This window comes from Pogona vitticeps, chromosome 4 (assembly GCF_051106095.1).
Source record: "Pogona vitticeps strain Pit_001003342236 chromosome 4, PviZW2.1, whole genome shotgun sequence".
NCBI classification, from domain to species: domain Eukaryota; kingdom Metazoa; phylum Chordata; class Lepidosauria; order Squamata; family Agamidae; genus Pogona; species Pogona vitticeps.
Window position 1 is genome coordinate 123,484,869 of NC_135786.1, and position 14,113 is coordinate 123,498,981.

A 14,113-nucleotide genomic window follows, 5' to 3' on the forward strand; every position below is an offset into this window, starting at 1 on the left:
AGAATTTGAATTCTAGTTTTACAAATAAGAACATAAGTAGCAGCCAAGTGCTGTCAAACAGATAACCTGGAGTAACTGATCATCAACAAGTGTGGCCACCTCTATAAAAGCTGACGTTTGAACAGTGTGCTGGTCAGGAACATTCAGGTGTGTGTACAATGCCAAAGAGGAAACATCAGCAATGATAATAGAGAAGCAATTGTTGCTGCCCATCAATCTGGGAAGGGTTATAAGGACATTTCCAAGCAATTTGATGTCCATCATTCTACACTGAGGAAGATTCACAACCGGAAAACATTCAGGACAGCTTCTGATCTTCCTAGGAGCGGATGTCCAAGCAAATTCATCCCAGGTCAGAACATGAAATGCTCAGAAAAATTGCAACCCCCCCAAGAATTACTTCTCAGACTCTACAGGCCTCTGTTAACACGTGAAATACTAAACTTCATGACAGTACAATAAAAAAAGACAAGTATGGTTTGTTTGGAAGAGCTGCCAGGAGAAAACTACTTCTCTTTAAAAAGAACATGGCAGCACGGGTTACGTTTGCCAAGCTGCATCTGGACAAAGCATAAGACTTACAGTGGACCCTTGACTTACAGACGGCTTGACTTACAGACTTTTTGAGTTACAGACTTCTCTGGCCGCAAAATTTAGGTTTGACTTGCAGACTGAGATTTGACTTACAGACCAGAAAAAAACCAAAATGGAACAAAAACAGCCTGTTACGGGATTAATCGGTTTTCAATGCACTGTAGGTCAATGGAGACTTGACTTACAGACTTTTTAACTTGAGAACCGCCTTCCAATACGGATTAAGTTCTCAAGTCAAGACCCCACTGTATTGAACAATGTCCTTTGGACAGATGAAACTAAAGTGGAAATGTTTGGCCATAATGCACATTCGGTGAAAACCAAACCCAGCATATCAGCACAAACATCTCATATCAAATGTCAAGCACGGTGATGAAGGAGTGATGATTTGGGCTTGTTCTGCAGCCACAGGACCTGGGTACCTTCAAGTCATTCATTGAGTCAGCCATGAACTCCCCTGTATACCAAAGTATTCTACAGTGAAATGTGAGGCCATCTGTCTAATGGCTCAAGCTTGGCTAAAATTGGGTCATGCAACAGGACAATGATCCCAAGTATGCCAGAAAATCTATAACATAATGGCTGGGGAAAAAAAGAATCAAGGTGTTGCAATGGCCCATTCAAAGTCCAGACCTCAACCCAACTGAAATGCTGTGGCAGGATCTTGAGACACCTGTATATAAACAAATGCCCCCAAACCTCAATGAACTGAAGTAACACTGAAAAGAAGAGTGGGCCAAAGTTCTTCCACAATGATGTGAGAGACAGATAAAGTCATAAAGAAAATGATTACTTCAAGCTATTGCTGCTAACGGTGGTTCTACAAGCTACTGAATCATTAAGTTTACTTAGGTTTTCATACATAGCTTCTCCAGTTTTGCTTTTTTAATGTAAAATAATTCACAACACAGTGTAATACACATGTCATGTGTTGTTCATTTCAGGTTGTATTTACTTAATTTTCAGACCTGCTAATGACCAGATGATTTTTATTGTGTTGAGATATGTTAAAATCACAGAATTTAAACAAGGTGCTCTTTTTTACATGACGTGGTATATGGACTTATGTCATTAAAACACAATACAGTAGGACACCCATATATGTGGGGGCTTTATTCCAAGTCCTCCCCCTGCAAATAGTGAAAAGCACAGACTATAGCTAACAATCTGCTGGACCCAGGACTCCCCTGTACCTGTAATTTTTATCTTGAAAAGGCCTCTATGACTAAGAGTCAAGTTAAAACCTTCTCTCATTACTGTGCTGAAGAATTATGACCTCTCTCTCTCTCTCTCTCACACACACACACACACACACACACACACACACACACACACATACAATGGCTCTGCAGGTTTTCTTCAAAGACAATTAAGAATCCATTTCCTTGTTTGCCTGGAAATATTGAGGAAAGAACTAGCTGGAAGGTAGGAAGTTTGGCTTACATTACTGCCCCTCCTCCTGCCTCACCAGCCAATCCGGCTCTGAATTTTACAACACTACTCTGGAAGAAAGCTGCCAGGACTAAGTAAAATGGAGGAGGCTGTTACATAACAGCACTGATGTTACCTGTCTGTCATGGGTTTGGAGGGAAAGTTCCATCCTATGGGGAGTGGAAGGCGGGACATCAGGAGGAGGGGCTGTACTGTATAAATATGTGAAGCCTGTGTGGTGAAGTTCAGATGATGACACACTGAGAGATGCTGAGAGACACTGGGATGTGACGAAGCAGCAGCTGGGAAGAAGAAGCTGTTGTGGGAGTCTGTGTGTCAGACAGGGTACTACTGTGTGTCAGAGTACCAACCTGATAGGTTCAGGTGTCTGTTGGTTAGCCAGAACTGATAGGTTCAGGGTCTGTGCTTCAAATTAAGGGTTCTGTGTGAACCAAACTGTATGCTTGTATGAGTGAGAATAAGCCACGTTACTATATTTTATTCACCTGATTGTTTTATTTTTCCCTGTGTGTATTTAAATAAACCTTATTCTTTTTATTGTTTAAAAATCCATCCCTGGTCTGTGTGACTTCTTAAAGGGAATGGTTGGTGGCAGCTTAGTGTAACTGTGTGACATATCCCAGTAGGTCTGGGTTTGTCACATTGATTGGTGTCCAGCGTGTGGGATACGACTGGTCCAGTTGTCCAGTGGTCCAGCAAAGCCTTGGCAAGTGTGCCCAGAGCAAGGGGGGTCTAGTCAGGGACAGTCTGAGGCGCGTAGGTAATCTTCTAGGTGTACCTCACGGGGAGGTGCGCTAGTAGAAGAACGTGCCAACTGGGGAGACTTAGATTAAGGTGCTCTGAGGCAGCCTAGTTTTGGCGGGAAAAAGCTGAGGCAAAACTGCGTAGCAACAGCAAGCTAGCTTGCCAGCTGAGAGGCCCAGCAGAGGGGGGTAGGCTCTGACTCGATACTGTTGCAAATTTAGTGCTGAAGAACAGCAGCAATCTCTAGGGAGAGCTGGTTCTGAGGCAAAAAGGAAAAAAGTGGTCGTTTTATTTTGAGGCTTGACTTTTTAAAGCAGCCTGTTCTGAGGGGGGATTATGCCCTTGACTCGAAGCCAAGTAGCAGACATGAGTGAAGTGAAAGACCCCCAGATTGACCAGGGTTCTGAGGATGAATTTGGCTCAGTGCAAGGTGACAGCACAGGAGAGCAGGACCCAGAACTCAGAAAATTGCTCATAGCCCAACAGCATGAACTGAGGATGAGGCAATTGGAAAAAGAAGAAAGATTAGAGAGAGAGAAAATTGCTCTGGAAAAAGAAAGAATGGCGTTTGAATTAAGAAAACTGGAAATGATGAACCAGAACAATAATAACAATAGGGATTCTGAGGGAGGCCAATTGTCTAAGGCTGACCTGAAGAAATTCCCTGTGTACCACAAGGGAGATTGTCCTGAGGTGTTCTTTTCCCTAGTGGAAAGAGCGTTTGTGGACTTCTCAGTGAGGGAGACTGAGAAGATGACCATCATGAGATCTTTAATCAGTGGTAGTCTGGCTGAGGTCTATGCCGAGATGCCTGAGGAACTGATGAAAGATTTTGCAGAGTTTAAGAAACTGGTGTTTGCCAGACATGGGATAAATGCGGAGCAGCTGAGACAAAGATTCAGGTCCCTCACCAAAAAACCAGAACAGACTTTTACCCAAGTGGGGGCCCAATTGGTGAGGCTGCTTGAGAAATGGCTATCGCAGGAGGGAATAGAGACCTATGAGCAGCTTAAAGACTTGATAGCCCTGGAACAGTTCTATTCAGTCCTGCAAGGGGAATTGAAATTCCAGGTGAGGGAAAGGAAACCGAAATCTGTGGCAGCGGCCGCAGAGATCGCAGATTTTATTTCTCAAATAAGAAAGCCCTTGGGTGAGGGGAAATCTGTAGGTAAACCCAAAGAAACCTACAGCAAGTACTCTCAGGGACCAGGGAAAAGCCAGCAAGGGGGAGGGGCCCATGGTGAAGGGAAGCCCTCAGACATGAAACCAAGACCTCAGATTTTGGAGGGAAAACCAAAACCAGATGAGAGAGAATCAAAATACACCAGAAAATGTTATTTCTGTCAGGGAAAGGGTCATCTAATCTCAGAGTGTGAGAAATTAAAGCAGCTAAAAGGAATGGTGCCTCAGAATTCTAGTGGGACCAAGCCAAAAGCTGTGTTCTGTGTCCAGAAAGAGCAAGGCTCAGTGTCACTGAGGGAGCCGGTTGCCATGACTACTCAGTCTGGAACAGCTACCTCTGCTGATCAGGCTGAGGAAAATGGTCCTCTTGCGGAGGTAAAGCGATGCTTGCTGATAAAAACAGATTCTCAGTTGTTTGAGACAGCCGGGGTGGACGTAGGAATACTTGACCGTCAGTATAGGGGGCTGCGGGACACTTGTTCCCAGGTAACCCTGTGCCATCCAGATATCATTCCTAGGGAGTATATAATCCCAAATGAGAGCATAAAGGTGGCAGGGATTGAGGGGCAGGTAATCTCTCTGCCAGTAGCAGAGGTACCTGTCAACTTTCAAGGCTGGAGGGGAGCTTGGCGGCTAGCGATTTCATCGACTCTGCCAGCAGCCGTGCTCGTGGGAAATGACCTGGCTGAACATGTGAAACGGGTGCTAGTGATTACACGCTCACAAGCCACCACAGGGACAGTTCAGGGGGGTAATGATGAGCCAGAGACGGAAGCAGAGGGGAGTTCAGAAGCTGTGGTGGAAACCTTAACCACAGACAGCAGATTTGGACAGGAGCAAAAGGCAGACGCCACTCTCCAAAAGTGTTTTGAACAGGTGACTGACGCCCAGCTAACACCTGAAACCCCAGTGAGATTTCTGGAGAAAAAGGGGATTTTATATAGAGAAACCCTAAGGAATATCTCAAAAGGGGGAGATGGGATCAGAAGTCAGCTGGTGGTACCTGAAAAGTATCGCCCCATGATCTTACAAAGGGGTCACTCTGACATGTTTGCTGCACACTTAGGAGTGAACAAAACACAGCAGAGAATCACACAGAATTTCTACTGGCCTGACATAGGGAAGCAGATCAGGGAGTTCTGTAAACAATGTGATGTGTGTCAAAGGCAGGGAAATAACCGCGACAGGACCAAAGCAAAGTTGTGCCCTTTGCCTGTGATTGACACTCCGTTCAAATGCATAGGGGTGGATATTGTGGGACCTTTGCCCAAGGCCACAAAGAGGGGGAACAGGTTCATTCTAACAATTGTGGACCATGCCACAAGGTATCCTGAAGCCATACCCTTGACTAACATTGAAACTAACACAGTGGCCGATGCTTTGGTGGGGTATATGTCCAGGATGGGATTTGCCTCAGAGATAATCACAGATTTGGGCGCATCGTTCACATCAAAGCTCATGAAACGTTTATGGCAAATCTGTGGAATTAAGCACAAGGAAACCACTGCCTATCATCCTGAAAGTAATGGGTTAACTGAGAAGTTCAATGGGACTCTAATGCGCATGATTAGGGCTTACTTGGCAGAGAATCCAAACAATTGGGACCAGAAGCTGCAATCCCTTTTGTTTGCTTATCGATCAGTGCCACAAGCCAGCACCGGGTTTAGTCCATTTGAACTTTTATTTGGGAGAAGGGTGAAAGGGCCCCTTGATTTGATCAAACAAAATTGGGAGCAGATCACCCAGGATGACCCACAAGACGTTGTGACATACATAGACACCTTGATGAATGACCTAAAGAGAAATCTAGAGCTGGCAGCAGAAAACCTGCAAGCTCAGAAGGTCAGACAGAAAACATGGTATGACCACAAAGCTAGAGAGAGGCACTTTGACCCAGGGGAGGAAGTGCTTTGGCTTAGGCCCTGCAGAGAGAATAAACTGCAGCTCAAATGGGCAGGACCATATAGGGTCATTTCCAAGATGTCAGACCTGAACTACCTAATAGAGCAGGAGGAGAACCAAGCAAGGAGGGTGGTTCATGTGAATGCCCTAAAACCCTACTACAGAGGGGAACAGAGGGTTTTATTCGCGATAAAAGCAGCTGAGAGTGAGGAAGCTGAATTACCCTTCTGGGAGGGTAGAGGGGAAGTAAAATACAACCCAGAGGAGGTAAAGATCAGTCCTGCACTCACCCAAGACCAGCAGCAAGAACTAAAAATGCTGCTTAGTAAATATCAACAGGTGTTTTCCAACAAGCTGGGGATAGTGAAGGGAGTGATGCATCGGATCCACACAGGGGATGCACCCCCGCAGGCAGTATCCCCATACCGAGTAACGGGACCCTATAGGGACAAGGTGCGGAAGGAGCTGGACGAGATGCTGAGGGAGAACATAATCGTCCCCTCTCCTAGTCCTTGGTCCTCTCCGATAGTCCTTGTGGACAAGCCTGATGGGAGCATTAGGTTTTGTGTCGATTACAGGAAATTAAACCGTGTAACCACTCCTGATGCCTACCCAATGCCCAGGCTAGACAACCTGATTGAAACCATAGGGGGTTGTCGGTTCATCTCATCATTGGACCTGGTAAAGGGATATTGGCAATTAAGAATTGATCCCAGGGATCAAGAAAAGACTGCCTTTTGCAGCCCTTTTGGTCTCTATGAGTTTCGAGTCCTGAGCTTTGGTCTCAGAAATGCACCAGCCACATTCCAAAGGCTGATGGACCAGACCTTGGCAGGGCTCAGTGACTTTACAGTGGCCTACATTGACGACATAGGGATCTTCAGTAATACCTGGGAAGATCACCTGATACACCTGGAGTTAGTGCTGCAGAGGTTAAGTGCAGCAGGGCTAACAGTAAAGGCCAGCAAGTGTCAGCTGGGTAGCCCAGAAATAAAATACTTGGGTCACATGGTAGGGGGAGGAGTGATAAAACCCCTGGAGGCCAAAATAGAAGCTGTTCGTGATTGGCCTAGACCCAACACCAAGAAAAAAGTCAAATCATTTCTTGGGTTGGTGGGCTACTACAGAAAGTTCATCCCGAGGTTTAGCGAGATTGCGGCTCCGCTGACCGATCTGACGAGGAAGAAGGCTGATGACCGCATCCCGTGGACCAGCGACTGTGAGGCGGCGTTCCAGAGGTTGAAGGAGGCGTTAATCAACTATCCTGTGCTGCGGGCTCCAGACTTCGACCGGGAGTTCATCATCTACACCGATGCGTCTAACAGCGGCGTAGGAGCAGTTCTGTGCCAGGAGGATGAGAATGGTGACCAGCATCCAGTGTCCTACCTGAGTAGGAAACTTCAAAAAGGTGAGAGACATTTGGCAACCGTGGAGAAGGAGTGTTTGGCCATAGTCTACGCGATCCAGAAGGCCAAGCCTTACATCTGGGGAAGACATTTTATTCTGTGTACTGACCATTCACCATTGCAATGGTTAAAGACTATGAAAACCCACAATAGCAAACTTATGAGGTGGGCTTTAAACCTACAGGACTATGACTTTGAAGTGAAGGTGGTCAGAGGGTCAGTGAACTGTGTTGCTGACGCCTTATCAAGAAGACCTGAAGAATGAAGACGGCGAAAGAAACATGGACTATGTGTATATAATGATGACAAAAAGTTAAATGTACCTGGTTTTGAAATTGGTTTGTATGAATAAAGGTAAATTGATGTAATGTATATGGTAAATGTTTAAATGCATAATTGCTATGGTTAACTTAGAGTGTAAGGTTAAGTAAGTATAATATGGTATGTATAACTGTTGTTGTGTATTTTATACAGGTTGTTTTTTGGTGAAAAGCACGTTAGCTTTCCCCCTACAAAACAACTTATAAAGAGGGGAGGTGTTACATAACAGCACTGATGTTACCTGTCTGTCATGGGTTTGGAGGGAAAGTTCCATCCTATGGGGAGTGGAAGGCGGGACATCAGGAGGAGGGGCTGTACTGTATAAATATGTGAAGCCTGTGTGGTGAAGTTCAGATGATGACACACTGAGAGATGCTGAGAGACACTGGGATGTGACGAAGCAGCAGCTGGGAAGAAGAAGCTGTTGTGGGAGTCTGTGTGTCAGACAGGGTACTACTGTGTGTCAGAGTACCAACCTGATAGGTTCAGGTGTCTGTTGGTTAGCCAGAACTGATAGGTTCAGGGTCTGTGCTTCAAATTAAGGGTTCTGTGTGAACCAAACTGTATGCTTGTATGAGTGAGAATAAGCCACGTTACTATATTTTATTCACCTGATTGTTTTATTTTTCCCTGTGTGTATTTAAATAAACCTTATTCTTTTTATTGTTTAAAAATCCATCCCTGGTCTGTGTGACTTCTTAAAGGGAATGGTTGGTGGCAGCTTAGTGTAACTGTGTGACATATCCCAGTAGGTCTGGGTTTGTCACAGAGGCTTTCCTATATAACATACCATTTGATTCCTTTTGACAATACATCTTGAAAATCCATATTTATAAGTATTTTCATTTAATATTTTTCATATTTTCAGACTGAATAAGTAAATTAGCGGATACTGATCCAGCTGATACAGGGTGGTACTGAATGTAAAACTAAAAACAATGAGTATACAAAGGCAACTTACATCAATAAAAGACAATGTTTAAAGCTAAAAACAATAAGTATGCAAATATTAAAAAGGAACAAATACCACTGAGAAATGGTAAACAAATGCAATACTAAAGCCACAGTCAAAGCAGTAATGCATAATAATCCATTTAAAAATCCCACTCAGGCAGTCAGTCACTGAGGGAAAGCTTGCCTGAACAGCAAGGTCTTTGCCTGCTTGCAGGACAGCAAAGATGGGGCCAAGTCTGGCCACCTTTGGGAGGGAGTTCCAAAGTCTGGGAGGCCTTCTTCTGTGTCTCCATTAAATGCACCTGTGACGGTACTGGGATTGAGAGAAATACATCTCCTGGTGATCTTAACACCCAGGAAGGCTCCTAACAGGAGAAATAGTCCATGAGACAGCTTGGACTCAAGCTATGTATGGTTTTACAGACTAGAACTAGCGCTTTGAATTGTGCCCGGAAACGGAGGCAGTCCAGCTGCTCTAACCAGGGGTAAGTGGGTTATGTGATCCCTGTGACCAGCCCGTTAACAATCTGGCTCTGTGCCTTGGACATGTTGAAGTTCCCTGACACTTTCTATACTAAGCCCCATGTAAAGTGTGTTACAGTAATCCAGTTGGGACGTAACTAAGGCATGTGTCACTGTGGTCAGATCAGATCTCGCCAGGTATTGGCACACCTGTTGCACTAGTTTTCATTGTGCAAACATGTTCCTGGACAATGCGGAAACCTGGGCATCCAGGCTCAGAGATGAATCTAAGTGCATCTACAAGCTGCACATCTGTGCTTTCGGAGAGAGCGTAATCCCATTCAAACACAGGCTGAATCCCTGTTCCTTGATCTGCCTTTCAGCTAACCAGGAGCATCTTTGTCTTGTCTGGATTAAGTTTCAGTTCATTCACTCTCATCCAGTTCATTACTGGACACTGATCACAGTTGTTTACAGAATGGTACCCAAGAGAGTGCTCATCAATAGCTCCTTCTCAAACTGAGAGGAGGTAACTAGGAGGTAACATGGCTTAGTGGTGGATCCAGTGCTTTTCAACATTTTTAATAATGACGGACGAAGGAGTTGGAATGCTTACCAAATTTATGAATGATACAAAATTGGGTGGAATAGCCAATACCTTGGAAGACAAGAACAAAATTCAAAAAGACCTTGATAGGGTTGAGCATTGGGTTGAAAACCACAAAATGAAACTTAACAGGGAAAAGTGCAAAGTTCAACACTTAGATGGAAAAAAAAACAAATGGAGTTTCAAGATGGAGGATACTTGACTCACTAATACTGTGAGTGAGAAGGATCTTAGAATTGTAGATCACAAACTGAATATAATTCAACAGTGTGATTTAACTGCAAAAGAAGACAATTCTACTTTAAGTTGCACTAACAGAAGTATAGTCTCCAAATCCTGTGAAATACTATCTCTTCTCTATTTGGCACTGGCTAGGACTCATATTGTGTACTGTGTTCAGTTCTGGACAACGTACTTTAAGAAGGATGCCAACAAACTGGAGCAAATTCAGAGAAGGGCAGCAAGGATGATCAGGGGACTGGAAACTAAGCCCTATGAGGAAGGACTGAAAGAACTGGCATGTTTAACCTTGAGGGGGAAAAGACAGAGGAAAAATATGATGGCACTTTTTAGATACTTGGAAGACAGTCATATAGAGGAGGGGCAGGATCTGTTCTCAATCATCCCACAGTTAAGGAGACATAATAATGAACTCAAGCTACAGGAAGGCAGATATAGGCTGAATATCAGTGGGGGGAACTCCTTAACTGTTAGAACAGAACAATGGAATCAATTACATCTGGAGGTGGTGAGCACTCCAACACTGGAGTCATTCAAGGGAAAATTGGACAACCATCTGCCAAATCTGCTTTGATCTGGATTCCTGCACTGAGGACTCAATAGCCTTATAGGCCCCTTCCAACTCGTTATTCTCTAGCAAAACAAACCTTCAGATTTAGATGGCAAGGAGAGGTAGAGCTGGGTATCATCCATATACTGGTTACCCTAAACTCCAAAATTCCCGTTTTAATTCCTTTACATAGGCTAATTGTTTTCCTGTAAGAAACATCTTTCCCACTTCTTTCTATTAGAATATCATAATTCACATAATGTGTGGAGTCTTGTTACACAGTTATGCAAACTTTTAAAAGCAAACTCCCATAAGTTATCTCTGTAGACATTATATGCTACATATTGAGTTGTATTGGAGTATTTTCTTGATTCAAGAAGTATCAGGAGTTCTCTTAAAAGGTAATCACATGGATACTTTTTACATTACAAATGGGGAAATTAAGCACTGGAAAAGCAAATGGTTGAAGAGTTGTTCCTTACAAATCTCTTGTTACAAATGTTTCTGTGCTCAGTGGGGAAACAGGAAGAACACTGCCTTATTTCAGTTTTTCAGAAGTGTCAGTACTACAAATATACAAAGAGCAAGAAATATATTATCAACTATCTAGATGTTACTCAGGGGTAATAAAAGAAAACACATATAACAGTAAAGACACTAACACTTATTGTATAGAAGACGGACAGTTCTGTAAAGATGAAAAGACCATGAAGCCTGAAAACATTAAAAATAAGACTTCAATATATTTTATTTCACCTAATTGCACCTAAAGAAGGCAGAATAATGGTCAACATGCTCCGAACAATAGAGTGCAGGTCAATGATCACAATGGCAATAGCATTTGGGTACCACCAGCTGCATTCTCCATTTGTTAGCCACATAATAATTGCTTACCCAGAAATTAAAAAAAAAAAAGTTTGCAGACTACAAGGATGATTCACATGTATTATCTAGCTATGGTCATGCATTCTCACCAATCTTCCTGCTATGCTTTGCTTTAACTGGATAATAAATGTAGATCTAGAATCTTGGATTTGTAGTCCTGCAAATAGATTGAAATTTAATTGTAGTTTCTGGTTTCTAGCAATGTAGAATAACTGATTAAAACAGCACAAAAGATGAGAATGAATATATGCACAAAAATTATTCACATAAGGATGAACAATAGTTTGGGCCTTACACGCAATTCATCCTACAGATTATGGGATGAACTTAAACCACAGAGTCCTTGAGTAAGGCAGCAGAAGGAATTTATGGAAGTTACTGTACATCCAAAGCATCCACCGTAGAGGATTCTCCCTAACAAAACTGGAAATAGATATCATGGTAATCCTGCTATACTCTGAAATTCTCTAAGCTAAATTATTCAATGCTACATTTATTATTAGGACAAGAACTGCAGTTTCTCTCCCAACAATGGAACTGCATAGGTGCACGTATTATGCAGACTCTTCACATGGTTATGTAGCAATCCAGATCCCAGGTTGAGAGGAAAGTCTCACCAGCACAGAAGAAATCAAACTCCTACATTCTTTCCATATCCAGTTCTTGTTGACTGCTTTGATAATGATCCTGCAGTGCAACACAAGTACTTTTTCAGTTGTCAACTTGAAAAGAGAGCAAAGACTGTTCTGGATTCTCAATGTGTGCAAAGGCACAATAATAGGTCAATCAGTGGAAGTGGAGGAACCTATTCCTAAGGACAGTAAAGGCTTGGCTGTCAAGGCAAGCAAAAAAACTGCAAATATACTGTTAGGAGGTTCTTATTCAAATTGATTAAATTAACTGGGATCCCATTTGCTTCCATCCAGCAATGGTCTGAGCATGATTGCTTCATTTTGAACACTCTTACCTATATAATCTCCTCAGCAAATGTCAGAATCTATCTCTACACTGTGCCAGAATAAAAATTACTAATGATGGATGATGGGTGGATATATCTCAGATTGGATAAAAATCAATGATTTTCAAAAAGAAAAATTCACAATTTAAATTAAAAAACATTTTTAAAATTTAAACTAAAAAATTCAGATTTTTAAATTTTAAATTGTGATTTATACATATGAACCAAAGAGTAAGCATTTCCATAAAGGAATGGCACTGATAAAAGCCAGTGTTTTTATCAGTGTTTTAAACACCAGGTTTCGATGGAGGAGTATGTCACTTTACAGATCAAAATCACTCACCACATTTTCCGAGCACATGAAAAGTTATCCTTAGATTGTGGGCAAATCTCTCCCCCCACCACCCGCAACCTCAACAGACGCCTAGTGGTGCCAGGCATCATACAAATTCACACTTCCCAAAATGAATTCTTATTCTATTTACTACTTCACTTATAAATACGTCCTCTGTATGCGATGGAGTCTACTCCCCGCTATAGCAACTGACACCCTGATATTTCCAATATTCATGCAAAATCAAGTCTCGCTGTGATCAATAGGGCTTACTCTCAAACTAACGATGCATTCCAGAACAGCAGCCTTAAGCAACTCTAGGCCCGGCTTAGTCATGGAAGTTACTCATTTCTCTCATACCAGAGAAACCCGGAGAGACGCACCGGAAGTTAAGAATAAAAAGAAGATGGGAGTAAAAAGAATAATGGAGGCGGCTTCAGAATTGGAGACAGGAAACGGCGCCTAAACTTTTAAAACCAGAAATATCGGGTCTTTAAAAAAAAAGTTTCCAGTTCCTCCATCCCCCTCCTCCCCTTTTGTCCCACCCGCCAAGCAATTAGGACTCCGCACGGGAACGGGGAGATCCCCTTCCAGCCCGCCTGAAAGAATTCAAAGGCCCAATTCAGGAATGAGCGTGGGGGTGGGGAGACGGCCCTTTCCCTCTCCATCTCCCGCCGCCTCCTCGGCGGCTCTCAAGTCCGACCGGGGCCCACCACCCGCGCCTCAGGCCCGCAGCCCGCCCTGGCCTGGTAACCCCCACCGGTTTTTTTCAACGGTCGGCTATGGCGGGCTTTCATACGCCTTTCCGTTTCTTCATTAGACGCTATTCTATTGGAATGCCGCCTTAAGCTCCCACTTACCGAGGCCGAAGCAACCGCTAGAGCCGCTTCCACACCAAGCGGGCCAAGATGGCGGGCGGTTAGCCAAGCCGGCGGCGCCTAACGGCGTCTGACATCACCACGCAAGCAGCGGCCGTAAACCACATGACTAGTCTGCTCCCGCCAACGTGACCTGAGGGAAGAAGGAGAAGCTCAAGTGGCGTCTGCGCCACCTATCGGAACTCTAGAACCTGTAGAGTGGCGGAGGTTGGGGGTTGGTCCGCCAACTGCTGGACGCCTTGCGACTCGTCGTCATCAGGCTGCTACCACAAAGCTATGGGTTAGGTTGGAAAAAAAGAGGAAGAAAGTAACAGGCAAATCCATGAAGTCAAGAACCGATCCTCATCATTTCATATGATTTTTATGTGGGATCAGCTCCAGCTTAACCATTCAGCAAAATAAGGACAAAATTCATGGATCCCTTGGCACATGGCTTTGCAGTGGGAGAAAATACTGGATCCAAGGCACAGACCCTCATTTCATTATTTTTAGATGCAGTCCGCCGGGTAGGTGGGGCTTGTCAGCCATGGAAGGCAGCCCATCTAGGAGAAGGAAAACTCAGATTTCAAACCTCCACTGCCTTGTGGCTATATCCACTCATGGAAAAGGCTTCAGGAGTTAACCTCGAGGCAAAATCCGGAGCT

The 14,113-nt window shown here is 43.8% G+C and overlaps 1 protein-coding gene across 22 annotated transcripts in view; it reads right to left on the minus strand.

The window, feature by feature from the left end:
* Positions 1-13,591, minus strand: part of PRRC2C (proline rich coiled-coil 2C) — a 126,100-nt gene extending 112,509 nt beyond the window's left edge. For 17 of the 22 annotated variants that reach the window (XM_020798528.3, XM_078392431.1, XM_078392425.1 and 14 more), the window contains exon 1: positions 13,452-13,591. The gene's annotated coding sequence lies outside the window, so the exon portion shown is untranslated. Of the gene's footprint in view, positions 1-11,388; positions 11,457-13,451 lie in introns of all 22 variants that reach the window. The other 5 variants (XM_020798526.3, XM_078392421.1, XM_020798525.3 and 2 more) reach the window with 2 other exon arrangements.
* Positions 13,592-14,113: the final 522 nt, after the last annotated feature.